Genomic DNA, 25,815 nt, shown 5'->3' with positions numbered 1-25,815 from the left:
CTCGGGAGGCTGAGGCAGGAGAATCACTTGAACCTAGGAGGCAGAGGTTGCAGTGAGCTGAGATCACGCCATTGCACTTCAGCCTGGGCAACAAGAGTGAAACTCCCTCTATTAAAAAAAAGAAAAAGAAAGAAAAAGAAATAAGATAGCAGAATCTTACTTTCCAAATCTGCTTTCTTTTTCTAATATGTACTTTAAAAAAATACGCAGTATTTCTCTTGGTGAAGCATCAACTTAGTGATTGGATTGTGCATGGCAGTGGCAGCCAATACATCATTAATCTTAGAGGACTGTTCACTCTCATCAGTTGTCAAAAGGTAATGAAGACTGAGAATTTCTCAGCCCTATTGATAACACATGAGTACAGGCCGATTTGTATTTATTCCATGATCCTATTTTAGTCCCTTGTGGATAATGGAATCCCACTGTGTTATCTGTCTTTTTCCTTCCTTCCTTCCCTCCTTCCCTCCCTCCTTCCTTCCCTCCTTCCTTCTTTCCTTCCCTTCCTCCCTCTCTTTCTCTCTCTCTCCTTCTTCCTTCCTTCCTTTTCTTTCTCTTTCTTCTTTCTTTCTTTTCTTTCTTTTTATTTCTTTCTCTTTCTTTCTTTCTCTCTCTCTCTCTCTCTGTCTCTCTTTCTCTCTCTTTCTCTTTCTTTCTTTCATCAGGATCTCACTCTATTGCCCAGGCTGGAGTGCAGTGATGCAATCATAGCTTACTGCAGCCTCAAACTCCAGGGCTCAAGCGAGCCTCCTATCTCAGCCTCCTGAGTAGCTGGGACTACAGGTGTGCACCACTATACCTAACTATTTTTTAAAAAATGTTTGTAGAGATGGGGGTTTTACTATGTTGCCCAGGATGATCTTGAACTTCTGTCCTCAAGCAATCCACTTGCTTCAGCCTCTCAAAGTGCTGGGATTATAGGCGTAAGCCACCACACCCAGCCCTGATTGGGTTATTTCTTTTTAAAATATCTCTTATACTTTCAAGTAAATTGACGTTTGTGAACTTTCTATTTCTATCATTTATTGTTATAGAAATTATCATCTTAAAGTGTGAACATGTAAACATCCAGCTTCTGGAGATTGTGGTCTACCTAATTCTGAACTCTGGGAGTTTGCATCTAGGGTTGCTTAACCCTATCTGTAAAGCAGGAAAGTTCCAGCTCAGACTGTGGAATAATTCACATCCTCCATATGTGGTGGATAATAAACAAGATCTTCAGCCCAACACTGGGTCATCTGATCCTGTTTCCCCAGTATTTCCAGGAAGTTGATTCCTTATTTAGACTTCTGTGCCTGAGTCCTTGCCTTCCACCTTTGTACATCAGAAACCTGACTGCGGCTTTTCTCCCTATGCCTCACTGACCCCGTTCTCTGCAAATTGGACTCTCCTCTATCTCCCCAATTCCATCTAGCCTAGTGAATGAGTTGCTCCTCTGCACGTCACTTTCTGTGACCAAATTCCAACAGCTACTTTTAAACCTTTCTGGCATTATCTCCCCTTTCTTCTGGAGCTTTTCCAAAGGTCTGACATTTGGACATCTACCAATCACCTGCCTTTGTTGACAAAAATGTGGTAGAGCTAGAATGCAAGACCAGATTTCATCACCTCCAAAGACTGCTTGTCTGCACCAGATCCAACCACTGTTTATATGGACATTTTGAAAAGGTTCCCCAGATGAAGGGCCAAGATAGTGGCTCATGCCTATAATCCCAGCACTTTGGGAGGCTGAGGCAAAAGGATTGCTCGAGGCCAGAAGTTCAAGATCACCCTGGACAACAAAGTGAGACCCTGCCTCTAAAAATAAAAGTAAATAATAAATGTTTACAAATGTTCCCCAAATGAGAGATTTAGCAGAGCAAGTTCTGCAAAGAAGGCCTCTTGCAAACTCTGGCTTCCTAAACAGTCAACTCACTGGGGCAAGAGCCAACTCTCTTAATCTAGTTGATGTCAGCGTAACTGAATGCCTGTTAGTTGAGGTGAGACACTGTCCCCTAGCAGGCCTAGGGCATGGAGGTAAAGATGACCCGTGATAAGGTGGCCTCATTTGGTAGCAAAGGCAAACTGAAGATTTCTTGATCCATAAATCAGTCTATAAAAAATAAGTAAGACTTTGGACTAACAGTCACTAGATTTTGGATACCTGGGGGTTTTTTTGTTTTGTTTTTTGTTTTATTTTGTTTTTGCCTGTTTGCAGGCATCCAACACTCCTCTCGAATCAGTGTCTTGCAGAAGCAGAAGAAAAGTAATACATCTATTGTATTTTGAAATGAAAGCAGGAATTATTTTGCTGCAGAGCTATAGCTTAACATTTTTAGCAAAATGTGGATCCTTCTCAATCTTCATTTAGGATGCTGTGACTACAACCCTCTGTTTAGTTAGTGGAATTGAGAACAAGGCCCAGGTGGATGATTGAGGACTAAACCCCAAACTTGCCTTGGATCACTCCACTGTTTCAGGTAAGATCAGAGGGTAGTTAACTCTAAGTTATACAAATTGTTGTCTGCAGTAGCATGAGAATACACCTTTCAGATCTCCTACTGCAGGAAGCATAATTTATTTCCAGCCCTAGCTGCTGGTGTGCCCGGCATTGAGGCCACACTTCCTGTGGGCTGCTCCCAGTCAATGACTGAGTATAGCAGGGATACCAAGGAGGCCCCTTCCTGGGAGGCAGGGGCTCCTCTAATGGGCAACTTAGGTTCACTGACTCCATTTAGACCTTGCTGAAACTTTTGTAGAACTACAAGGCAGTCTATGGCCTATCTTTCCTCTTTCCTCCCTCCCTCCCTCCCTTCCTTCCTTCCTTCCTTTCTTTCTCCCTCCCTCTTTTTCTCTTTTCCTCTTTCCGTCTCCAGTTTCTTCCTTTCTTCCTTCCTTCCCTTCTCCTCCCTCCTCTCCATTCTCTCTTCCTTCCTCCCTCCCTCACTCCCTTCCTTCCTTCCTTCTTTCCCTCCTTCCCTCTGTCTTTCCAGGGGGCAGACCTGTGTCATGATCTGATGGCTCTCCTATCACCAGTGTCCCAGTGCCTCCCTCCCCAGTGCCCCAATGTTTTTGCCAATTAATCTCTTATCCAGCTAATCCTTTTTTGGCATTTGCTTGTCAGAGAACCTGGACTAAATCATTATTTAACTAATTTGTTTTGCATGTGTAATTTAGGATCAAACATCACTTCTGAGTTCGGGGGCACGTATCATTCTTTAGAAGGGGGAAGACCTAATGCTGAAAAAAAAAAAAAAAAAAAAAACCCAATATGTGCATTCTATGGATCAACTGACTCTGTTGACCTAAACATGTAGAACAGCATTCCAGTTCTTAATACTTTAAAATCTCTAGAGCAAGGCCTTATAGCTTGGAAGAAAACCATTGGAAAGGCAAAAGGAAAGAAGGGGCACCAGCCAGTTCTCCTCATTCTAGGTCCAGGGCAATGAACTTAGGGAGGAGGTTGTACAAACTGGAAACCATAGCCTTGTTTCATGGCTTAACTGGGGGTGGTTAAGGCTCTGAGAGGCAGGTTGTCACCTCATTATCTATCCACCCATGCACACAATGAAGTCCATGGAGAGCTCACTGTATGACCAGCACTGGTGGGCCCTGAAGATAACAGAGTTTATCCTCAAGAAACTCAAGTCTGTGGAGAAGATAGGCTTGGAAACAGACAGACTAATGACATAATACAAGCCCTAAAACTGAGATGTGAACTGACTTGGGAAGTATGATAAGGACACCTCCGACTGCTTGGCAGATGGAAAGGCATTTAAAGTGGAAATTGAAGGACGGAAGAGATGGTCAGACAGTGAAGAGAAGTGACACTAAGGAGCTCCATTCACAGAAAGCAAAATAGATACATCTACAGTCTTTTTCTTCTTTTTCTTTTTTTTCAGCCAGGGTCTCACTCTGTCACCCAGGCTGGAGTGCAGTGGCGTGATCTCAGCTCACTGCTGTCTCAACCTTCTGGGCTCAAGTGATCCTCCCACCTCAGCCTCCCAAGTAGCTGGGACCACAGGTGGATGCCACCATGCCCAGCTAATTTTTATTTTATTTTTGGTAGAGATGAGGTCTCCCTATGTTACCCAGGCTGGTCTCTGACTCCTGGCTCGAAGTGATCCTCATGCCTCAGCCTCCCAAAGTGCTGAGATTACGGGTATGAGTCACTGTGCCTGGATTTTTTTTTTCACACAAAGAGAGAGGAATTAAGTTTCTTCTCTTAAGGGAGGCAGTATCAGAGGATTTGTGGATATATCTTTAAAACCATCACATCGTTTTAAAAGACTACCATTCCGAAACAGACATAATTAGCATAAATGTAGAAAAATGCACAAACTACTTGCTTCAAGTACTTGTCACAAACTACTTCAGTGGATAGACTTCATGCCAAGACTTATCTAGAAGGCAAGGACAGGTTTTTTTGTGTTGTTTTGTTTTGTTTATTTTTTTGAGACGGAGTCTCTGTCGCTCAGGCTGGAGTGCAGTGGCATGATCTCAGCTCACTGCAACCTGTGCCTCCTGGGTTCAAGCCATTCTCCTGCCTCAACCTCCCAAATACCTGGGATTACAGGTGCCCACTACCTCATCTGGCTAATTTTTGTGTTTTTAGTAGATACGGGGTTTCACCATGCTGGCCAGGCTGGTCTCGAACTCCCGAGCTCAAGTGATCCATCCACCTCGGCCTCCCAGAGTGCTAGGATTACAGGTGTGAGCCACCACGCCCAGCTGACAATGGCAGTATTTATCCTTCCATTGTCATTAGTGCTTAGCATTGATCTACTCACACATGGGGTCTTGAAATCTGAATTGCTTTACTACAGAGAATAAAATATTGAATAAAGAGATTGGTATCCATGCAACATATTCTTTAAAAACAAGATTCTATCTTTAATAATTTAAAATAAAAAATAAGTCCCTAAAGGGCTATATTTGAAATTGTAGCCCCACAACATACAGAGCTGGTGACACAATTTGCAACCTACATATTTGCTGAATTGCTTGAGCGTGTATAGAGAGCATTAGAATGTTTATATAGAGCGTGTATAGAGAGATTACAGAGGCTTTTTATTTATTTATGTATTTATTTTAGAGATAGATTCTTGCTCTGTCACCCAGGCTGGAGTGCAGTGACACAATCCTAGCTCACTGCAGCCTCAAACTCCTGGGCTCAAGCGATCCTCCCACCTGAACCTCCCAAGTAGCTGGGACTGCAGGTTCAGGCCACCACATGCCTAGCTAATTTTTAAAATTGTTTGTAGAGATAGAGTCTCGCTGTGTTGCCCAGGCTGGTCTCGAACTCCTGGCCTCAAGTGATTCTCCTGCCTCAGCCTTCCAATGTGTTGAGATTACAGGTTTGAGCCACTGGGCCCTGCCTCCAGAGGCTTCTGTATGGATCCTGCAGTGATCTCTATGCACTAACACCCTGGGCCTCTCAGTCACGGAATGGAATGGGACGGGTTACAGAGCTGGTCAGAGCAGGTGTGGCAGATAATAAGCATCTACCTGTTGTTTTACAATGCCCTCAAAATTCTATGCAAGATCATAATCAAGTAGAGAATGCTCAAAAGAGCATTTTCCACTTCCTCCCAAAGCAATTTGCTAACATATGCACTGTTAATAATTCTCTTAAGTAGCTTAATTTTTCCTGTGTATAATGATAATTTAATTTTTTCCTCTCAGATGTATTCATCTGTTTCTTCCTGCGTTTCTTTTTCCTTTCTGATGAGAGAACGAACCCTCAAACCGTTTCTAATTTAAGCTAACACTGCACAGGCTTTTTTGTAATATTGTATTTGCTTTCCTTCCTCTTCTCTTTCCCCAGAGTGTATTACAGAAGAGTTGTAGCTATTTCTCAATTTTAAACAGCTGCTTTCTGGGGAAACAAACCAGCCGGAGAATAAACTTAAAAAAAAAAAAAAAAAGATCAGCACCTTCTCTCTTGCTTTTTATTTGTTTTATTTGTTATTCGTCATGTCTGTGGTTATGGCTCCTCCAGGAGACCACAGAATTTTATCAAAAGAATTGCACATAAATCACAGCCTATTTTTACCAAAACTGGGATTTCTCTTTTTTTTTGAGATGTAGTCTTGCTCTGTCACCCAGGCTGGAGAGCAGTGGCACGATCTCGGCTCACTGCACCTCCACCTCCCAGGTTCACGCCATTCTCCCACCTCAGCCTCCTGAGTAGCTGGGACTGCAGGTGCCTGCCGCCACACCCGGCTAAATTTTGTATTTTTTTTTTTTTAGTAGAGACGGGGTTTCACCATGTTAGCCAGGATGGTCTCGATTTCCTGACCTCGTGATCCACCCCCCTCAGCCTCCCAGAGTGCTGGGATTACAGGCGTGAGCCACCGTGCCCGGCCTCAAAACTGGGATTTCTGTGTATCAGGGGCTTCCTAGTATTACATACTTTTCTCAGGTCATTTTTCTTTCTTTCTTTTCTTTTTTTTTTTGGGGGGGGGAACTGAGTCTGGCTCTGTCACCCAAGCTGGAGTACAGTGGCATGATCTCGGCTCACTGCAACCTCCACCTCCCAGGTTCAAGCGATTCTCCTGCCTCAGCCTCCTCAGTAGCTGGGATTACAGGCGCCCACCACCATGCCTAGCTAATTTTTGTATTTTTAGTAGAGATGGGGTTTCACTATGTTGGCCAGGCTGGTCTTCAATTCCTAACCTCAAGTGATCCACCTGCCTTGGCCTCCTAAAGTGCTGTGGTTACAGGTGTGAGCCACTGCGCCCAGCCAATTCATTTTTCTTTCAGAATCTCTTCCTTCTCCCTCCCCTTTCCTCTCCCTCCCTCCCTGCGTCCCTCCCTCTCTCTATGGGGCTGAAGGAGTTGACATTCTTCTTTCCATTTCTGGTGGTCACTAGCAGTTCTACCATCAATATTACCTTTACTGCTGAGTAACTGCACAATTTCTCCTCCTCCCTTCCAGTCCTACACAAACATAAGTGCCTATGAGTTCGGAGGTTTTTCCTTTTGTCTTTGTGGGAGGGGTGGGGTAGTTGTAGTTTCATTTCAGTTTGCTCGTGTATTTTCCCACTCCCCTGCTAGTATAGGAGCAAATAGGAGCTAAACTAAGTACCAACAGAATATTTAACATTTACCAGCAATGAGCTGGCACTGAAAGGACCAGGGTTGTTCCCTGACATCGCCTTTTGCTTGGCCGGTGAGAGACTTGTGCTGTGTAACTGACATAGCCCCTTGGACTCCAAGTTCACTTTCCTGTGTATCTAAGTCTTCCATTTTTTAAAGATTGTCATTTTCAAAATGAAAGTCAACAATAATTACCAGTTTAATTACTTATTTTATCACACTAGCTCCTTATTAACAGTCAACAATCAGAAGTCTCTCAAGAAATTATACGATATTGAAGACAGTTTTCTATACATATAAAATTCTGAAAGTGGATGCAATTGTCAGTATAGTAAAGCAAATATGAATATTAAGGTTGGGTCGTCCCAGGAAGCAGACTCTGAGACGGAAACTAGTGGGCAGGATCTTTATTAAGGAGTGTTCCTGACCACTATGGAGAACAGTTTGGAGGTTCCTCAAAAAATTAAAAATAGAGCTACCATATGACTCAGCAATCCCACTGCTGTTATATACCCCAAAGAAAGGAAATTAGTATATTGAAGAGGTATCTGCACTCTCTTGTTTGTTGCAGCACTGCTCACAAAAGCCAGGATTTGAAAGCAACCTAAGTGTCCATAAACATATGAATGGATAAAGAAAACATGGCACATATACACAATGGAGTACTATTCAGCTATAAAAAAGCATGAGATCCTGTCATTTGCAACAACATGGATGGAACTGAAGATCATTATGTTAAGTGAAATAAGCCAGGCACAGAAAGACAAACATGACGTGTTCTCATTCATTTGTGGGATCTAAAAATCAAAACAATTAAACTCATGGACATAGAGAGTAGAAGGATAGTTACTAGAGGCTGGGAAGGTTAGTGAGGGGGCCAGGGGAAGGTGAAGATGTTTAATGAGTTCAAAAAACAGTTAGCAACAATGAATAAGACTTATAATTTGATGGCACAACAGGGTGACTACAGTCAATAACAACTTAACTGTACATTTTAAAATAACTAAAAGAGGCCGGGTGCGGTGGCTCACGCCTGTAATCCCAGCACTTTGGGAGGCCGAGGCGGGCAGATCACAAGGTCAGGAGATCGAGACCATCCTGGCTAACACAGTGAAACCCCGTCTCTACTAAAAAAATACAAAAAAAAAAAAAATTAGCCGGGCACGGTAGCGGGCGCCTATAGTCCCAGCCACTCGGGAGGCTGAGGCAGGAGAATGGCATGAACCTGGAAGGCGGAGCTTGCAGTGAGCCGAGATTGCACCCTGCACTCCAGCCTGGGCTACAGAGCAAGACTCTGTCTCCAAAAAAAAAAAAAAAAAAAAAAAACTAAATGAGTATAACTGTATTGTTTGTAACACAAAGGATAAATACTTGAGGGGATGGATTCCCCATTCTCCATGATATGATTACTATGCATTTCACGCCTGTATCAATACAGCTCATGTACCCCCATAAATATATACACCTGTACACCTGCTATGTACTCATAAAATTTTTTTTTTAATATTTTTTTAAAGGAGTGTTCCTGGGAGCTTACCTTGAGAAGGAAGGAGAGGGGACAGCGAGGATTAGGCAAAGGGAGAAGTTGGGCTCGGATGGAGTTTTGACAAATGCTGTAATCACAGAGAGCTCTGAACCCAGGAAGGCCTTCCAGAGCTGTCGCAGTTGAGTGAGAGGCTGTGTCAATTAGTCACTGGACATGGGGCACCCTGGGAAGGGCAAATGAACTTGGGTAAGGTTTTTCAGCTGAGGCAATTCCGAAAATGACAGCTGTCACCTGGCAGAACCTCCCACAGCTCTGGGACTGAGGCCTTCATTCCTGAAGGTGAACCTGGGTGGTACCGTACAGTGTTCACTACACCCGGCATGCCCTTTTGCAAGAAGAGCAAAATTCCGTGTCTGAAAGTGGAGAACACACATGAACCTGTGGCAAGGTCATCTCTGTGGTGCAGGCAAAGCCTCTCCACCCTGAGACTGGTCCATGGTCACCAGGCAAGCTCTGATCATAGCAGTCAGAGAAAGAAGAGTAGGGAAAGAAGTTTATAATCCCCTGCACCCCCTTTGAGTCTCTTCCATTATTCTAACTTTCCAGTGACAACTCAGCTGGCACTCGACCTCTCACGCTTGAGCAGGGGAAGAGTTGGCTTTCCAGCTGGAACGAAGACCCAGCCGCATGCCTGCATTCACACCTCTTCCAGTCTCTCCCTTTCTTTCTCTCTTTCTTTCTTTCTTCTTTCTTTTTCTTTCTTTCTTTCTCTTTCTTTTTTCTTTCTTTCTTTCTTTCTTCCTTCCTTCCTCTCTTCCTCTCTTCCTCTCTCTTTCTTTCTTTTTTTCTTTCTCTCTCTTTCTTTCTCTCTCTCTCTTTCTTTCTTTCTTTCTGACAGAGTCTTGCTCTGTCACCCAGGCTGCAGTGCAGTGGCATGATCTCAGCTCACTGCAACCTCCACCTCCTGGTTCAAGCAATTCTCTGCCTCAGCCTCCTGAGTAGCTGGGATTACAGGCGTCCGCAACCACGCCCAGCTAATTTTTGTATTTTTAGTAGAGACAGGGTTTCACCATCTTGGCCAGGCTGGTCTTGAACTCCTGACCTCATGATCCACCTGCCTCGGCCTCCCAAAGTGCTGGGATTACAGGCGTGAGCCACCACACCCGGCCCCAGTCTTTTTCTTTTTTAATATATATTTTAAAATATGGGGTCTCACTACATTGCCCAGGCTGGTCCAAAACTCCTGGGCCAAAGCAATCCTCTGGCCTCAGCCTCCCAAGTACCCAGGACTACAGGCGCAGCCACCGCACCCAGTTCTCCCAGTCTTACACCTTTCCTCAGATGTCACCCAAACAAATCTTTCCCCTTTCTCATACTTAAGTCCTACTTACTTTCCTTTTGTGATAACCCAAAAATATGGGCCAATGTGAGGAAGGGGTGACTTTTCTGGAGCTATAATTCCCCCTGGCCTTTCTTTTTTTTTCTCTCCCCCTGTAGCCAATTGACCCTGATAATGGAATACCCTTATCAACACCCTTTTAATGGAATATGGCTGTCAAGAATCCCCACCTACACCATGTTTTTCTAATGTCATTTTGGAGAAGCAATATCAAAAATAGATACCACCTTCTGACATTCTGGAATGATTTGCATTAAACTCACAAAGGTAAATAGAAGAATAAGGCAGAACTACCTAAAAACCGTGATCAATCCTTTATGTCAGGACAAGAGAATGTATTCATATTTCCCTTCGAAGTTTTCTTTCAGAGCTGGGCTTTGTAAACACGCGTACTGGAATATGTTACAGGTTCTGCTACGGAAGCACCAGGGATTCTGTCCAGGTCCTGCTGGTCACACAGAAAGCCAATCACTGACACAGTGAATATTGCCAAGGGAGAAAGGCTTTTTAAAAAATTTTTTATTTATTTATTTATTTATTTATTTTTTGAGATGGAGTCTCGCTCTCTCTCCCAGTCTGGGGTGCAGTGGTGCAATCTCAGCTCACTGCAAGCTCCGCCTCCCGGGTTCACGCCATTCTCCTGCCTCAGCCTCCCCAGTAGCTGGGACCACAGGCGCCCGCCACCACGCCCGGCTAATTTTTTGTATTTTTAGTAGAGACGGGGTTTTAACATGTTAGCCAGATGGTCTCGATCTCCTGACCTCGTGATCTGCTTGCCTCAGCCTCCCAAAGTGCTGGGATTACAGGTGTGAGCCACCGCGCTGGGCTGAGAAAGGCTTTAATCGGGTGCTGCAGTCAAGGTGATGGGAGCTCATTCTCAAATCCATCTCCCTGATGACTAAAAGTAGGGGTTTATATAGCAGAGAGGAAATGTAACAATGTGTAAGAAAACAAGAAGTAGGGAGGGGCTAGGAAACAATCACGACAAATGAGGGGTCCACATGTCATTGGATGTTGTTGTCTGGTGAGTTTAATTTCTTTTTTTTTTTTTTTTTTTTGAGAGGCCTGAAGTTGATTTCTTAAGGAAAGAACTCACATAAAACAAATGTAAGTTTCAACATTTAAGACCAGAAGGGTCAATTTTTGTTTATCCAAAAAAAAAAAAAAAAAAGAAAACAAAAAACCCAAAACTCTCTATGGGATTATTGGGTCAGTTTAGTTCTGTGACTTGTTTGTATTTACAGAAGAATCTTCTAACTTTATATTTTATTTGAAATCTTTGGCTTTGAGCACTGAATAATGACAGATCACTACCAGTCATTTTAGTCTGACTAGAATCAAGTAGGGCTTTCTGTGTATACAGTGGGAAAGTAGTTGGACTGAGTCAGTGAAGAGGAGCCGAATGGGAGTTGAGATTCTTTTCTATTTTCTTAGACAGATAAGAAATTAAGAGGACCTGAAAGACCTTTGATGAGACAAATGATATAATGTTGAAGTCAGAAGGTTTTCTTCTATTTATTTATTTAAGATAGGGCCTCGGCTGGGTGCGGTGGCTCACGCCTGTAATCCCGGCACTTTAGGAGGCCAAGGCAGATAGATCTCGAGGTCAAGAGATCAAGACCACCGTGGCCAACATGGTGAAACTCCGTCTCTACTAAAAATACAAAAATTAGCTGGACATGGTGGCGTACATCTGTAGCCCCAGCTACTCGGGAGGCTGAGGCAGGAGAATCGCTTGAACCCAGGAGGCGGAGGTTGCAGTGAGCCGAGATCACACCACTGCACTCCAGCTTGGTGACAGAGCGAGATTCTGTCTCAAAACAAACAAACAAACAAACAAAAAACTACACAGAGTCTCCCTGCATCACCCAGACTGGAGTGCAGTGGTGCAATCATAGCTCACTGCAGTCTCCACCTCCCAGGCTCAAGTGTTCCTTCCACCTGAGCCTCCTGAGTAGCTGGGTGGACAGGTGTGTGCCACCAGATCTGGGTAATTTAAAACAATTTTTTTTTGTAGAGGCAGGGTCCCTATGTTGCCTAGGCTGGTCTTGAACCCCCAGCCTCAAGTGATGCTTCCGTCTCGCCCTCCCAAAGGGCTGGGATTACAGGCTTGAGCCATCATGTCTGGCCAGTTTTCTTCTATTTTAAAAGGAATTTTAAAGTAATGAGAGAGAAAGGAAAGCATAGAGAGCAAGTACTGCAATGATAGGAAGAAATAAAAATATGCACAAAAAAAATCAGTAAGCCATGTAAAGGGATCTCTCAAAAGAAAAAGATGGAAAAGAAGAAATAATCCTTTGGAGGCATCAGTTCAATCTCTTAACGCTAATTCATAATATTTATGATTTGAATTTCTGTTTTGCTTATGAGATAATACTAATTTTTAAATTTTTGGTTGTCTTGGAGTTCCATCAAGTTTTATACTGGTGACATCGAGTGCTAAAAGCTTATCCATTCTAAAAAGACTGCTGGATACAGCCACAGGCCAAAACTGCTAGTCTTAACATCCTTCCTCTATTTCTTACTTGTCCGTAGAAGAGAAGCAATTAATTGAGGGGGCAATAGACGCTTAATAGATTTTATCTGTCTTTGTCATGTAGCTAATAAGCATTAAAGCCAGTACGTCTTTAATCCAAGTATGGGTTATCCCAAAGTCCATGCTCTTTCCACCACCTTAGCCTCATATCTAATAAAGATTTCTGAGTCAACATCAAGAACCTGTTATTGAAAAGACCTAAAAAAATGCCAGAGTCAGATTTTTATGGGGCGACTGAATTTCAGAGGAATACATCAGGGAAAGTGAACTGAAGACTTTTAGTTGAGGAAAGAATATCTGATTCTTAAAGAAATTACTTAATTTGAAATTCTAAGTATAGTGTAGCTGTGATTTTCCAAGGAAAGTGTTCTTAAATTGAATCAGATTCTGAAATATATCGACAACACAGAAAAATGTGTAATTTATATGCTAAATGATTAGACAAACAAGGCAGAGACAAACGCAAAATAGAAACCAGAGGTTATGCTACCATAAATGAAGTAAAGGAGACAAATTGAAATAAAAATAAGATTAAAAAAAGGAACAGAATAGACAAAAGCAGTTCTTGCTACCTCTTTTTAAAATCTTTTCCCTACTTTTCTTGGCCCAACACTTGTGTTCGCTGCAGAGAAACAAATGCTGGCCTTGAGACTCAAATAACTACAGTTGACCCTTGAAAAACATGGGTTTGAACTGCAAGGTCCACTTATACATGGACTTTTTTCCACCTCTGCCACCCCTGAGACAGCAAGACCAACCCCTCCTCTTCCCTGTCCTCCCTAGCCTACTCAACATGAAGATGACGAGGATGAAGACTTTTATGATGATCCACTTCCATTTAATGAATAGTAACTATGTTTTCTCTTCCTTATGACTTTCTTAATAACATTTATTTTATCTAGCTTACTTTATTGAAAGAATACTGTTTATAATATGCAGAACCAACATACAAAATATATATTAATAATTGCCTGTTTATGTTATTGATAAGACTCCTGGTTAACAGCAGGCTATTAGTAGCTAAGTTTTGGAGGAGTCAAAAGTTATATATGGATTTTCAACTGCATGGGGTTCGGCACCCCTGATATGGTTTAGCTGTGTCCCACCCAAATCTCAATTTGAATTGTAGTTCCCATAATCCCCAGTGTCATGGGAGGGACCTGGTGGGAGGTAATTGAATCATGGGGGCAGGTGCTGTTCTTATGATAGTGAATACGTCTCAGGAGATCTGATGGTTTTATAAGGGCAGTTTCCCTGCACATGCTCTCTTGCCTGTGGCCATGTAAGACAGGCCTTTGCTCTTCCTTTGCCTTCTTCCATGATTGTGAGGCCTCCCTAGCCACGTGGAACTGAATCCATTAAACCTCTTTTTCTTTATAGATTACCTAGTCTCAGGTATCTCTTCACAGCAGTGTGAAAATGAACTAATACAGCCCCTGACAATGGTCAGCTCTAATACCAAGAGGTGCAGAGGGAGCTTGGTCCTTCTTTCTTCTGCTCTTGGTCCTTCTTTCTTTCTTCTGTTAAAGACCTGACGGTGAACCCAAGACATCCTGGTTGATACAACCAGAAAGATCAGGAGAGGATTGTAAAGGGAATAACTTTCTTTTGGTGTGAATCTATGTTATTTGATCCTCATCCAAAAGGTAATTGTGTCTCAACCGTTGGGTAACGCTGCCCCACAGCAACCAGTAGCAAGTAGTTACTGACTCAGTTAATACCCTCAAATTATGTCTTTGATATTAATCTCAAGGATCATAGAAGATACTAGATAATTCTAGAAGACACTAGAAGATGATTCTTGCATAAGGAAACATAATATCTACTCATGTACTAGCATGAAACAATTAGCCCTTAACAACAACAACAACAACACTAACAACAACAAAGTCACTTTGGAAGGCTGAGGAAGGATGATCACTTGAGTTCAGGAGTTTGAGACCAGCCTGGAAAACATAGTGAGACCTCCAAAATTAAAAAGTTTGACTGGGTGCAATAGCTCACACCTGTAATCCCAGCACTTTGGGAGGCCAAGGCAGGAGGATTGCTTGAGCCCAGGAGTTTGAGACCAGCCTTGGTGACATAGTGAGACCTTGTTGCTAAAAAAACAACACACACACACACACACACACACACATAGTTTTTGTTTTTTAAACAGAGCCTCACTGTGTGGCCCAGGCTGGAGTGAAGTGGCATGATCTCGGCTCACTGCAACCTCTGCCTCTCCGGTTCAAGCAATTCTCATGCCTCAGCCTCCCGAGTAGCTGGGATTGCAGGCACCCACCACCACACCTGGTTAATTTTTGTATTTTTTAGTGGAGATGGGGTTTCACCATGTTGGTCAAGCTGGTCCCAATCTCCTGACCTCATGTGATCCGCCCATCTCAGCCTCCAAAGTCCTGGGATTACAGGCGTAAGCCATCGCACCCAGCCAAAAATACATATACCTTTTACATCCAAGAGAAGTTGGTCTTTGCTAATACTCTTCACAAGGCAAACTGGAATTGTCCTTGGAATTGGAGATTGGGTTGGGAGAGGAGGAAAGGCACTTCTACTGTCAGAAGGCGGAAGTGCTGGCACCATGTTTAAGATGAGCCCTGTGTTCAATATCAGCATATATGGCAGAACTGAGCCACAACCAGAGGTGTGTATGATCCTTAGGAATTAAAAATTAGATTCTGACTCAACATAAATAATGTAGAAACCTACATTATTTAAAGCACGTATGTATTTTGGATTTAAGAGAAATTTGGGGTTTCCTGTCATGGTTAATTGTAGGGATATGAATTTTTTAAAAGTGAATTCTTGTCAAAAGAGGTAGCAGAGCAAGTTCTGGATTTTTTCTCTGGTCAACCACTAAATGATTTACTTTTTATCTTGGTTACTTTTTTCCAAGTGTTTTCCCAAGGGTTTTGTAGTACTCTTCTTTCACCTACAGAAAGTTTTGTCTCTCTTTTTTCTTTTCTTTTTCTTCCGTCTCAATCTGTCACCCAGGCCGGAATGCAGTGGCATGATCTCGGCTCATTGCAACCTCTGCCTCCCGGGTTCAAGCAATTCTCCTGCCTCAGCCTCCCAAGTAGCTGAGATTACAGGCAACCACCACCATGCCCAGCTAATTTTTGTATTTTTAGTAGAGACCAAGTTTCACCATGTTGGCCAGGCTGGTCTTGAACTCCTGGGCTCAAGTGATCCATCTGCCTCGCTTCCCAAAGTACTGGGATTATAGATGTGAGCCACCTCACCTGGCTTCTTTTTTGCACAATTTCAAACGTGGCAAAATTAGTTGCAAAGATAGGAGTTAATTTTAGGAGCCGATATTCTAATAAAGCTCAGATTATAGAACTGTACACTTACAATTACTTAATGTTAAATTAATCTAAGACACTCAGGTACACTGATGCATGAACAAGAAATAGGGGTTTCAATTGGTTAGTTAGAATGAGACTAGGTTATGCTGCAATGACAAATAAAATTTCCATGACATATTTACTGGCTCATGCTATACATCCACTGAAGGTTGACAGGGGCTTTGATCCTCAGACCATAAGAGACTCAAGCTGACATTGGCTCACTATCTTGTTACACTACCATCTCAGCACATATCTCAAAGGACACTACAAAGGGCATGGTGTGGAGGACTCACAAACCAAATCCTCCTCACAGCCTGGTGGCCAGACCTAGTCACATGGCTCCAACTTAACGGCAAGAGCTACAAAAAAAGAGGAGTACCAGAGATGGTGATTCTTCTCATCACTACCACACCATGTTATTTGAAAAATAATCTGTGTTATGTGTAGACTGTATGAGTATTGCTATCATTTTAGAAACATGCTTAATGGACTTTTTATTAAAAAGTCATGATGGAGCTGGGCGTGGTTGCTCATGCTTGTAATATCAGCACTTGGGAGGCCAAGGTGGATGGGTCACTTGAGGTCAGGAGTTCGAGACCAACCTGGCCAACATGGTGAAACCCCACCTCTACTAAGAATACAAAAAATTAGCCGGGCATGGTGGCACGTGCCTGTAATCCCAGCTACTTGGGAGGTTAAGTCACAAGAATCGCTAGAACCTGGGATGCAGAAGTCCCAGTGAGCTGAGATTGCACCACGGCACTCCAGCCTGGGTGACACAGCAAGATTTCGTCTTAAAAAAAAAAAAAGTCGTCATGGGAAGAGAGTCGCAGTTTCAACTTACACAGAGTTGAGCTTTGATATAAGAATTCTTGCCTGGTGCAGTGGCTCACACATGTAATCCCAGCACTTTGGGAGGCTGAAGTAGGAGGATTGCTTGAGCTCAGGGATTCGAGGCTGCAGTGAGCTATGAGTGGCACTGTACCCCAGCCCGGGTGACAGAACAAGACCGTGTCTCTAAAAGAAAGCAAATAACTCTTGTAATTACAGAAGTTTGTACATTTTCATAAGTAGTGGAATCATTGGAGAGCTGGTCCCTATCCCTCAAGATTTTAGCATAGTGAGTCTGAGGTGCAGTCCGGGAATTTAAATTTTAACATGCACTTCTGGGGCTTTTCATGCAAGTGGTCTTCAGGGTTTGATAGACACATGAGCACTGGTTTCTGCTTTCTGACAGTGAAGTGTCAAGGCTTCAGCATGTGTGTGCGCATGATATTTTATTTTGACGAGCGGGGTGCTAAGGAGCAGATGGCTGTTTCTTCTAGCACATTGATCTTCACAAGTTGAAAGCCTCAGTGGACATGGATCCCAAGGCTTCAAAAGTGTGTGGACAAAAGCAGCTGAAAGTGAGAGAAAGTAGAAGGCACAGTGCAAGAAGCTGCGGAGGATGCAAAAGCCATGAGCAGGTGCGGAGGAAGAATGGAAATGAGGGTGAAAAACATCCCAGTGGACAAACCATGTTGCTGGAGAGAGGGATTAACTTATCTGGGTCAACATATGGTCTGGTGGAAAGAGAACATGCTGAAAGCATTCCACAATATGGCAAAGGATTTTGTGACGGTTTTATTTAGAACCACTTGACTGAGAAGCAAAGATGGGTCTGAGAAGGGGCAAAGTCCTGCTGAACTCCCTGTCATTGGAAATGTGATCATTTGCTAAAGAACTAATCAGAGATGTACATGAGTATTTACGTTCAAAGTTTTTGCAGCATCTTTGTAATGATGAAAAATTGGAAATCACCTAAGTGTATGCCACTTGGAAATTGGTTAAGAACATTAGGCTTCATCCATGTGATGGGATGTTATGTAATCATTAAAAGGGATGTTGGCTCACGCCTATAGACTCTGTATTTTGGGAGGCTGAGGCGGGAGGATTACTTGAGGTCAGGAGTTCAAGACCAGCCTGGACAACATAGGCAGACCCTGTTTCTCCAAAAAAAAAAAAAAAAAAAAGAAGAAAAAGCCAGGTGTGGTGGTACATTCCTGTAGTCTCAACTATTTGGGAGGATGAGATGGGAGGATCACTTGGGCCCGGGAGGTTGAGGCTTCAGTGAGCTATGATCATGCCACTGCACTCCAGCCTGTGTGACAGAGCAAGAACATGTCTCAAAAAAAATAAATAAATAAAAATAAACAAAACAAAAAAACAACAAATGGTATTGGAACATCCAGTAAAGGCAGTAAAATTAACAGATTTACAAAATTTCCTTCTAACACTGACTGGAATGAAGAAAACAAGATATACCAAAAGAAACATCCTCCAACACTGAATCTAGGAAATTTTCCCAACCTCATACCACAGACTTCAAGACATCTAAATCCAAATACAGGACACCCAATGCATCCAAATAAAAAACAATTAGGTCTGAATTGAAATAAAATTCTGGGAACCAACCCACAACTCCCTTTTTGGAGTGAGCTGCAGCACGTGGTGAGAGAAGGCTGCATTTCTAAAAAATCCCACTAATACTTCTCACTTCGGAGGAACAGGAAATAGGGGCCTGAGCTGGCAAGAGAAAAGATCTGGAATGTTCTGCTTGGGGGCCCTTTTCCCCTGCTGTACAGCTAAACATCAATCCAAGGCCACAGTGGTGGGAAAGAGTACAGAAATAGGCTTCTAGCAGCAATAGTCCCTGAGGGCCAGGCAGCTGCGACATAGCAAGCTGGCGGGAGAAAAGTACTTGTGGCCACAACAGACAAGGCGTTCACACGCTACTGGGCTGGGATCCAGCTTCATATCTGATCCGCCAGAGTGGGGAGACAAACCCAACCCTCCAGACCCACTGCCCAGCTACGGGACAGGGTCTGTCCCTTAGGGACTGGGGACCCTAGTCAAGGGTTTCATCAAAATCAGAAATAAAATGAATGGAAAAATAGGCCAGGCATGGCGGCTCACGCCTGTAATCCCAGCAATTTGGGAGGCCGAGGTGGGCAGATCACTAGATGTCAGGAGTTTGAGACCAGCCTGGCCAACATGATGAAACCTCATCTCTACCAAAAAATACAAAAATTAGCTGGATGTGGTGGAAAACGCCTGTAATCCCAGCTACTCAGGAGGCTGAGGCATGAGAATTGCTTGAACCCGGGAGGCAGATATTGCAGTGAGTTGAGGTTGCACCCTAGCCTGGGCAATAGAGAGAGACTCTGTCAAAAAAAAAAAAAAAAAAAAAGAAATGGAAAAAGAGTTCCCAGCTTTGACTGCACATAGACCCACTTTCCTCCCCACCCTTCTCAGACGGCTTTGGGACCAACAAATAAAAGTGATTTTGATCCAAGCCCCAGTTCATATTCCATAGAGAAGATGCAAATTGCATGCAGGTAAACAGAGAGATAAGCAAAAGAGACCACATCAGTATTATTTAGGGGGAATAGTGGGCCCATGGAGAACTGCCACTATTTCAAAATGACTAAGCAACAAGAAACACAGTGTGGTGTCTGTGCAAGAATTCTGCCTCTCATCTAAAAAAGAAGGAAGACGAAGAAAGGAGCTTAAAACGTGCAAGACAAAGAATTCTCTCTGGAATAAAATTTCAGAAAATTGTTTCTACTCCTAAGCAAATGAAGAAGACACATAAAATCAAAATAACAGAATGTAGAGGACTGCAGATCTCTGAAATACCTGGGACTTAAATATACACAGTAGTTTGAAGAGATGGAAGAGACTCCTCATTGTCTCCCATTAGGAAGGGCTACATACATTTTATGAAGCTGTGACTTTTTTTTTTTTTCCGCTTTAGAGGTAGGGTCTTGCTCTGTCACCCAGGCTGGAGTGCAGTGGTGCAGTCATAGCTCTCTGCAGCCTCCAACTCCTGGGCAGTCCTGTGCTTTATAGGATATTTAGCTCCACCCTGGCCTCTACCCCTAGACATCAGCAGCATTCTTCTCTTCCCACACACAGTTGCGAGAAATAAAAATGTCTCCAGATATTGCCAAATATCCCTGGTTGTTGGGGGGTGGGGGGATCAGGTAAAATCACCCTTAGTTGAGAACCACTGTTTTAGAGATTAAGTAGCTTGCCCAGGTCTCATAAGAGAGAAGGGGTTGGATTGTTCGTTTGTTTGTTTTAGTACTTTATTGTTGCTGTATTTTTTTTCTTTTTTCTCTTTAGAGATGAAGTCTCACTTTGTTACCTGGGATGGAGTGCAGTGACATGATCTTGGGTCATTGCAGCCTCGACCTCCCAGGCTCAAGCAATCCTTCCACGTCAGCCTCCTGAGTAGCTGGGACTACAAGCACGTGCCACCACACCTGGATATTTTTGTATTTTTTGTAGAGATAGGGTTTTGTCTTGTTGCACAGGCTGGTCTCGAACTCCTGATCTCAGGCAATCCTCCCATCTTGTTCTCCCAAAGTGCTGGGATTACAAGCGCAAGCCATCACGCCAGGACTGTATTTTGTATTTCTTTGATAACAAGGTCATTATTTTATTGTAGGCTCATTAATCATTTGAGTTCCTTTTTTTCAGATAATTTTCTTTTTTAATTTTAATTTTAATTTTTATTTTTTTGAGACAGAGTCTCCCTCTGTCCCCAAGGCTGGAGTGCAGTGGCATGATATCAGCTCACTGCAAGCTCCACCTCCTGGGTTCATGCCATTCTCCTGCCTCAGCCTCCCAAGTAGCTGGAACTACAGGCGCCCACCACCATGCCTGGCTAATTTTTTGTATATTTAGTAGAGCTGAGGTTTCACCATGTTAGCCGGGATGGTCTTGATCTCCTGACCTCATGATCTGCCCACCTTGGCCTCCCAAAGTGCTGGGATTACAGGCGTCAGCCACCGCACCTGGCCTCTTTTTGTTTTTTGAGACAGGGTCTCACTCTGTCACCAGACTGGAGTGCAGTGGTTCAATCATAGCTTGGTGTAATCTTGACCCCCTGGGCTCAAGGAATCCTCTTGCCTTGGACTCCTGAGTATCTGGGATTACAGGCATGAGACACCATGCTATGCAAATTTAAAAAATTTTTTTGTGGAGATGGGGGTCTCGCTTTATATGGCCCAGACCATAAAATTATTTTTTTTTTCTTTTAGATTCAGGGGGTGCATACATAGGTTTGTTACATGGATATGTTGTGTGATGCTGGGGTTTGGGCTTCTGTTGAACCCATCACCTGAATAGTGAGCATAGTATCCCATAGGTAGTTATTCAACCCTTGCCTTGCTCTCTTGCCCATTTTGGAGATGCCAGTGTCTATTGTTCCCCATCTTTATGTCCATGTGTACCCAATGTTTATCTCTCTCACTTACAAGAACGTGTGGTATTTGGTTTTCTGTTTCTGTGTTGCTGCAAAGGACATGATTTCATTCTTTTTGATGGTTGCAGGAGTCAGATTTTGAATCCAGGTCTGAATCAAAGCTTATGCCTTTTGACCGGGCACAGTGGCTCATGCCTGTAATCCCAACACTTTGGGAGGCTGAGGCAGGCTGATCACTTGAGACCAGAAGTTCGAGACCAACCTAGGCAACATGGTGAAACCCTGTCTCTACTAAAAATACAAAAATTAGCCAGGCATGGTGGCACATACCTGTAATTCCAGCTGCTTGAGAGGCTGAGGCACGAGGATTGCTTGAACCTGGGAGGCAGAGGTTGCAGTGAGCCCAGATTGTGCCACTGCACTCCAGGCTGGGTGACAGAGCAAGACTCTGTCTCAAAAAAAAAAATTTAAAAAGCTTATGCCTTTTGCCGTCATGCACTGCCCTGTCTTTTCCAACTTCACCTCCTGCACGCCTTCCCCCTGCCTTCAGGTATGCTATACTCTTCCTCCTGCCATGGTTTCTGCCCTAACCTCAGCCTGGAACTTTCTTCCTTTCCCGACCTGACTTGGACAATTCTGATCATTTATCAACAGATAGCCAGAGTTGTCACCTAGGGCAGCCCCAACTCCAAATCCTAAATTCAATGACATCAGCCTCTGACAACAGCCTCTGTGCCCTCCACTGCCTGCCTCTCACTCAGGCTCTGCAGGGTTAAGACTGAATGTGCTTGTGTGCCATGATTTGCCTTGAGCCTAGGGTATAGAAGACCGGCTCTTGTTTGCTGAGTCGAATTAAGTTGAAGCCCGCTACACTTCCTTTTCTATCTCATTGAGATATGTAGGACCTCAACCCTTCTTTTTTTCCCTCAGTTATTCATTGGAAAGTTATTTGCCAAATACTTACCCTTGCCACATAGTCCCCGTCGCAGTCAGTGTTCTCCAGAGAGACAGAACCAACAGGCTTCATATATGAGAGAGGATTTATGAGGAAAATTGGTTCATGTGATTATGGAGACTGAGAAGTCCCCACAACCAACAATCTATAAGCTGGAAACCCTGAGATGCTGGTAGCATGGCTTAGTCCAAGTCTGAAGGCCTCCAAGCCAGGGAAGCCGATGGGTTGTACCTCTCAGTCCAAGGCCAAAGGCTGGAGACCCTGAGGGACTGCTGGTGTTAAGTATTCAGGCCAGGGAGCCTGAAGTTGTCGTCCAAGGACAGGAGAGGAAGAATGTGTCCCAGCTCCAGCAGATAGATGGACATATTGGTCTTTTCTCTGTTTCTATTCTCTCTGGGCCCCTAGCAGATTGGATGGTGACCGTGCTGAGGGCAGATCTTCCCTACCTCGTTTACAAAGACTCAGATGCTATCACCTCTGGAAACACCCTCACAGACACACCAAAAATAATGCTTTACCAGGTTTCTAGGCATTCTTTAATCCAGTCAAGTTGACATCTAAAATTAACTATCACATGAGGCAGGCAGATCACTTGAGGCCAGGAGTTTGAGACCAGCTTGGCCAACATGGTGAAATCTCATCTCTACTAAAAATAAAGAAAATTAGTCGGGTGTGGTGGCATGTGCTCCGCTTGTAATCCCAGCTACTCGGGAGGCTGAGGCACGAGAATCACTTGAACCCCAGAGGTGGATGTTGCAGTGAGCTAAGATCGTGCCGCGGCACTCCAGCCCTGGCGACAGAGGGAGACTCTGTCTCCAAATACAAATAAACAAACAGACCGGGTGTGGTGGCTCATGCCTATAATCCCAGCACTTTGGAGGGCCAAGGCAGGCCAACCACCTGAAGTCAGGAATTCAAGATCAGCCTGGCCAATATGGTGAAACCCTGTCCAAAAAAAAAAGAAAGAAACAAAACAAAAAATAGATAAATAAATACCATAATACCATAAAATAGATTTAACCGTCACAGTCCCCACTCTCAGGAAGCGAGTCAGAGATAGAAAATGCAGATGATTCTTTATATTTTAATGGGAGTGAGTGGCAGAAAATAAATAGGCAGTTATTGCAATTTTATGGGATGCACTATATGGGAGGTGTTTTTTTTTGTTTTTTTTTTTCTATCCAGACTAGACTCCAATTGAATCACTTTCCTCCAAAGGTTCTTGAGTCCCACAACTTCTCTCCTCATCTTACAGTTGCCTTGCAAACCACCAGACTGAGACGAACGTGCGCTAACCTTATTGCTGGATGCTACCAGATTGGTAAACTTCACGTAGCTTCTCAGAAACTCCTCCAAAACTTGACCTCTTTCTTCAAATTTCCCCCACCTCTTGATGGGGAGGGAACTTTGCTTCCAAAAGGCCTGCCCAGAAACCGTCTTTCTTTCTCACCCATGCACTTCCCACCCGTTTCAGAGGCCAAGCTTTCCCTGCACCTGTCTCTCCTGAAACCTTGCTCTCGAATTACCTTCTCTCTCCCTCTGTGTTGTCATCTTCTCATGTCTCTCCATTCATGAAAATCTGTTCAGAACCCTTGGCTTCCGTCAAGCTACTATCTCATCTTTTCTTTCCTTTTCTATAGCCCATTTATTTGAAAACGCCATGTTCACTCATCATCTGCATTTCCTCACCTCAAAAAAGCTAGACTGTCTTTGTTGGTGTCTGTAAGAACCTCCTCAGGCTGGGTACAGTGGCTCACACCTGTAATCCCAGCACTTTGGGAGGCCAAGGCGGGTGGATCACCTGAGGTCAGAAGTTCGAGACCAGCCTGGCCAATATGGCGAAACCCCGTCTCTACTAAAAATACAAAAAATTAGCCAGGCATGGTGGTGGGCGCCTCTAGTCCCAGCTACCTGTAAGGCTGAGGCAGGAGAATGGTGTGAACCTGGGAGGCGGAGCTTGCAGTGAGCAGAGATCAAGCCACTGCACTCCAGCCTGGGTGACAGAGCGAGACTCTGTTTCAAAAAAAAAAAAAATAGAAATTCCTTCTCCTGGCTCAGAAGCTCCCCCACTGAGCACCTTGTGACCCCCCACCCCTGCCAGCAAGAGAAAAACCCGCTTTGACTGTAACTTTCCACTACCCACCCAAATCCTATAAAACTGCCCCACCCCATCTTCCTTGCTGACTCTCTTTTTGGACTCAGCCTGCCTGCACCCAGATGACTAAAAAGCTTTATTGCTCACACAAAGCCTGTTTGGTGGCCTCTTCACACGGATGCACATGATATGAATATATTCTTGCTAGAAAAAAATTGAACAATATGTGTGATGTGAAAAAAAGCTGCCCTATCCTTCAATCTCCCAACTGTAATCCCCGTCTCAGAGGTAGCTATTGTTTTCAATTTGGTGAATATCTTCCCAGATCTTTACCTCTTATATTTACTTACAAAGATGAGTGTATACACAAATACAGCTTTTTATGTATATGTGTGTGGGGTATGTGTATATATGTGTTTATATAAGTAAGTGTCACATTATATGAGTTGTTCCATACCTTGCTTTTAAAAATTTATGTCTTGAGGAATATTTCACTTCAGAACAACATAGATTTAACACATTTTTTAAAACGGGCTGGTTAGTATTCTTCACGGTGGAGACACAATCTTTGATTTAACCCCTCCCCTATTGGCTGAAATTTAGGGTCTTTCCAATTATTTGTATCATAAACAACATAACTCTGAAAATTCTTGTACTTCCCTTTTAATCCACATGGGCAATTATTTCTCTAAGGCAGATGGTGAGAAATAAAAGACGGGGGCTGAATTTTAAGTGCATTTTTGTTTCTTGTGTTTGTACATACTGTCCAAATGCCTCCCCTGAAGTCCTGACCTTTTTTTTTCTTTGAGACCGAGTTTTGCTCCTGTTGCCCAGGTGGGAGTGCAATGTTGCGATCTCGGCTCACTGCAACCTCCGCCTCCCGGGTTCAAGCGATTCTCCTGCCTCAGCCTCCCGAGTAGCTGGGATTACAGGCATGCGCCACCACGCCCGGCTTATTTTGTGTTTTTAGTAGAGACGGGGTTTCTCCATGTTGGTCAGTCTGGTCTCGAACTATCGACCTCAGGTGATCTGCCCTCCTCAGCCTCCCAAAGTGCTGGGATTACAGGCGTGAGCCACTGCGCCTGGCCAGTCCTGACCTTTTCTTGTGTATGTTATCGGCTGCCCTAGAAGACAAGACCATTTTTTTTTTTTTTGAGATGGAGTCTCACTCTGTCTCCCAGGCTGGGGTGCAGTGGTGCCATCTCAGCTTATTGCAGCCTCTGCCTCCCAGGTTCAAGTGATTCTCCTGGCTCAGCCTCCTGAGTAGCTGGATTTAAAGGTGTTTGCCACCACGCCTGGCTAATTTTTTTTTGTATTTTTAGTAGTGATGGGGTTTCACCACATTGGCCAGCTTGGTCTCAAACTCGTGACCTCAGGTGATCCACCATCCTTGGCCTCCCAAAGTGCTAGGATTACAGGTGTGAGCCAAGACAAGGCAATATTTTTAAAGGGGTGACTTTTATTTAAAAATGACAAGCAGAATTTTGCCTCTGGAAGTTGAAACTCTAACTTTGGGGTCCTCTATTTCATTGTAAAGTGGGTGTGAATCTCACCTCACCAGCTCAGATGTGCCAGACATATCACCGTACTCCTAACCATTTCATTTGCACCTGAAATGAAGCCTCAGTCAAATTAGAGGCTATCAGTGAATTCCTGTGCCACT

The 25,815-nt window shown here is 43.7% G+C and overlaps 1 long non-coding RNA gene across 1 annotated transcript in view; it reads left to right on the top strand.

Moving 5' to 3' along the window:
* The first annotated feature begins 2,366 nt into the window (after positions 1-2,366).
* LOC129006573 (uncharacterized) overlaps positions 2,367-25,815 on the top strand; it is a 60,331-nt gene continuing 36,882 nt past the window's right edge. The window contains exon 1 of the long non-coding RNA XR_008492026.1: positions 2,367-2,459. This is a non-coding gene — a long non-coding RNA (uncharacterized LOC129006573). The remainder of the gene's footprint in view (positions 2,460-25,815) is intronic.

This window comes from Pongo pygmaeus, chromosome 8, assembly GCF_028885625.2.
Source record: "Pongo pygmaeus isolate AG05252 chromosome 8, NHGRI_mPonPyg2-v2.0_pri, whole genome shotgun sequence".
NCBI classification, from domain to species: Eukaryota; Metazoa; Chordata; class Mammalia; order Primates; family Hominidae; genus Pongo; species Pongo pygmaeus.
This window is presented reverse-complemented; position numbering and strand designations above follow the sequence as displayed.